We start from the raw sequence: 4,227 nt of genomic DNA on the forward strand, positions 1-4,227 counted from the left end.
AGGATGGCAAGGTGAACAAAGGTATATGTGATATACATGTTATTGATGTGTACCTTACTAATGCTCGCAGTAGCACCTGGGTATTTGATACTGGTTCTGTTGCTAATATTTGCAACTCGAAACAGGGACTACGAATTAAGTGAAGATTGGCTAAGGACGAGGTGACGATGCACGTGGGAAATGGTTCTAAAGTCGATGTGATCGCAGTCGGCACGCTACCTCTACATCTACCTTCGGGATTAGTTTTAGACCTAAATAATTGTTATTTTGTGCCAGCGTTGAGCATGAACATTATATGTGGATCTTGTTTGATGCGAGATGGTTATTCATTTAAATCAGAGAATAATGGTTGTTCTATTTATATGAGTAATATCTTTTATGGTAATGCACCCTTGAAGAGTGGTCTACTCTTATTGAATCTCGATAGTAGTGATACACATATTCATAATATTGAAGCCAAAAGATGCAGAGTTGATAATGATAGTGCAACTTATTTGTGGCATTGCCATTTAGATCATATTGGTGTAAAGCACATGAAGAAACTCCATACTGATGGACTTTTGGAACCACTTGATTATGAATCACTTGGTACTTGCAAACCGTGCCTCATGGGCAAGATGACTAAAACACCGTTCTTCGGAACTATGGAGCGAGCAACAGATTTGTTGGAAATCATACATACAGATGTATGTGGTCCGATGAATGTTGAGGCTCGCGGCGGGTTATCATTATTTTCTCACCTTCACAGATGATTTAAGCAGATATGGGTATATCTACTTAATGAAACATAAGTCTGAAACATTTGAAAAGTTCAAAGAATTTCAGAGTGAAGATGAAAATCATGGTAACAAGAAAATAAAGTTTGTACAATCTGATCGTGGAGGAGAATATTTGAGTTACGAGTTTGGTCTTCATTTGAAGCAATGCGGAATAGTTTTGCAACTCACGCCACCTGGAACACCACAGTGTAATGGTGTGTCCGAACGTCGTAATCGTACTTTACTAGATATGGTGTGATCTATGATGTCTCTTACTGATTTACCGCTATCATTTTGGGGTTGTGCTTTAGAGACGGCTGCATTCACGTTAAATAGGGCACCATCAAAATCCATTGAAATGACGCCTTATGAACTGTCGTTTGGCAAGAAACCAAAGCTGTCGTTTCTTAAAATTTGGGGCTGCTATGCTTATGTGAAAAAACTTGAACTTGATAAGCTCGAACCCAAATTGGAGAAATGTGTCTTCATAGGATACCCAAAGGAAACTGTTGGGTACACCTTCTATCACAGATCTGAAGGCAAACCGTTTGTTGCTAAATTTGGATCCTTTCTAGAGAAGGAGTTTCTCTCGAAAGAAGTGAGTGGGAGGAAAGTAGAACTTGATGAGGTAACTGTACCTCCTCCCTTATTGGAAAGTAGTTCATCACAGAAATCGTTTCTTGTGACACCTACACCTATTAGTGAGGAAGTTAATGATAATGATTATGAAAGTTCAGATCAAGTTGTTACCGAACCTCGTAGATCAAGCAGAGTGAGATCCGCACCAGAGTGGTACGGTAATCCTATTCTGGAGGTTATGTTACTAGACCATGACGAACCTACGAACTATGAAGAAGCGATGGTGAACCAGATGGGATCCATGTAATGAGAACAAAGTGTGAACTTTGGTTGACTTGCCCGATGATCGGCAAGCCATCGAGAATAAATGGATCTTCAAGAAGAAGACTGACGCTGATGGTAATGTTACTGTCTATAAAGCTCAACTTGTTGCAAAAGGTTTTCGACAAGTTCAAGGGATTGACTACGATGAGACCTTCTCACCCGTAGCGATGCTTAAGTCTGCCTGAATCATGTTAGCAATTGCCGCATTTTATGGTTATGAAATTTGGCAAATGGATGTCAAAACTGCATTCCTGAATGGATTTCTGGAAGAAGAGTTGTATATGATGCAACCAGAAGGTTTTGTCGATCCAAAGGGAGCTAACAAAGTGTGCAAGCTCCAGCGATCCATTTATGGACTGGTGCAAGCCTCTCGGAGTTGTAATAAACGTTTTGATAGTGTGATCAAAGCTTATGGTTTTATACAGACTTTTGGAGAAGCCTGTATTTACAAGAAGTGAGTGGGAGCTCTGTAGCATTTCTAATATTATATGTGGATGACATATTGTTGATTGGAAATGATATAGAATTTCTGGATCGCATAAAAGGATATTTGAATAAGAGTTTTTCAATGAAAGACCTCGGTGAAGCTGCTTATATATTGGGCATCAAGATCTATAGAGATAGATCGAGACGCTTAATTGGACTTTCACAAAGCACATACCTTGACAAAGTTTTGAAGAAGTTCAAAATGGATCAACAAAAGAAAGGGTTGTTGCCTGTGTTACAAGGTGTGAAGTTGAGTAAGACTCAATGCCCAACCACTGCAGAAGATAGAGAGAAAATGAAAGATGTTCCCTATGCTTCAGCCATAGGCTCTATCATGTATGCAATGCTGTGTACCAGACCTGATGTGTGCCTTGCTATTAGTTTACCAGGGAGGTACCAAAGTAATCCAGGAGTGGATCACTTGACAATGGTTAGGAACATCCTGAAATACCTGAAAAGGACGAAGGATATGTTTCTCATTTATGGAGGTGACAAAGAGCTCGTCGTAAATGGTTACGTCGATGCAAGCTTTGACACTGATCCGGACGATTCTAAATCGCAAACCGGATACATGTTTTTATTAAACGGTGGAGCTGTTAGTTGGTGCATTTCTAAACAAAGCGTCGTAGCGGGATCTACATGTGAAGCGGAGTACATAGCTGCTTCGGAAGCAGCAAATGAAGGAGTCTGGATGAAGGAGTTCATATCCGATCTAGGTGTCATAAGTGTGCATCGGGTCCAATGAAAATCTTTTGTGACAATACTGGTGCAATTGCTTTGGCAAAGGAATCCAAATTTCATAAGAGAACCAAGCACACCAAGAGACTCTTTAATTCCAAGTCCAGGTGGGAGACATAGAGATTTGCAAGATATATACGGATCTGAATGTTGCAGACCCTTGACTAAGCCTCTTCCACGAGCAAAACATGATCAACACCAAGGCTCCATGGGTGTTAGAATCATTACTATGTAATCTAGATTATTGACTCTAGTGCAAGTGGGAGACTGAAGGAAATATGCCCTAGAGGCAATAATAAAGTTATTGTTTATTTCCTTATATCATGATAAATGTGTATTATTCATGCTAGAATTGTATTAACTGGAAACATGATACATGTGCGAATACATAGACAAACAGAGTGTCACTAGTATGCCTCTACTTGACTAGCTCGTTGAATCAAAGATGGTTATGTTTCCTAGCCATGGACAAAGAGTTGTCATTTGATTAGCGGTATCACATCATTAGGAGAATCATGTGATTGACTTGACCCATTCCGTTAGCTTAGCACTTGATCGTTTAGTTTGTTGCTATTGCTTTCTTCATGACTTATACATGTTCCTATGACTATGAGATTATGCAACTTCCGTTTACCGGAGGAACACTTTGTGTGCTACCAAACGTCACAACGTAACTGGGTGATTATAAAGGTGCTCTACAGGTGTCTCCGAAGGTACTTGTTGGGTTGGCGTATTTCAAGATTAGGATTTGTCACTCCGATTGTCGGAGAGGTATCTCTAGGCCCACTCGGTAATACAGATCACTCAAGCCTTGCAAGCATTGTAACTAATGAGTTAGGTTGCGGGATGATGTATTACGGAACGAGTAAAGAGACTTGCCGGTAAGGAGATTGAACTAGGTATTGAGATACCAACGATCGAATCTCGGGCAAGTAACATACCGATGACAAAGGGAACAACGTATGTTGTTATGCGGTTTGACCGATAAAGATCTTCGTAGAATATGGAGGAGCTAGTATGAGCATCCAGGTTCCGCTATTGGTTATTGACCAGAGACGTGTCTCGGTCATGTCTACATAGTTCTCGAACCTGTAGGGTCCGCACGCTTAAAGTTCGATGACGGTTATATTATGAGTTTATTTGTTTTGATGTACCGAAGGTAGTTCAGAGTCCCGGATGTGATCACGAACATGACGAGGAATCTCGAAATGGTCGAGACATGAAGATTGATATATTGGACGACTATGTTCGGACACCGGAATGGTTCCGGGGGTTATCGTATATATACCGGAGTACCGGGGGGTTACCGGAACCCCCCCGGAGGTTATTGGGCCTCATGGGC

This window comes from Triticum aestivum, chromosome 5A (genome assembly GCF_018294505.1).
Source record: "Triticum aestivum cultivar Chinese Spring chromosome 5A, IWGSC CS RefSeq v2.1, whole genome shotgun sequence".
NCBI lineage: Eukaryota > Viridiplantae > Streptophyta > Magnoliopsida > Poales > Poaceae > Triticum > Triticum aestivum.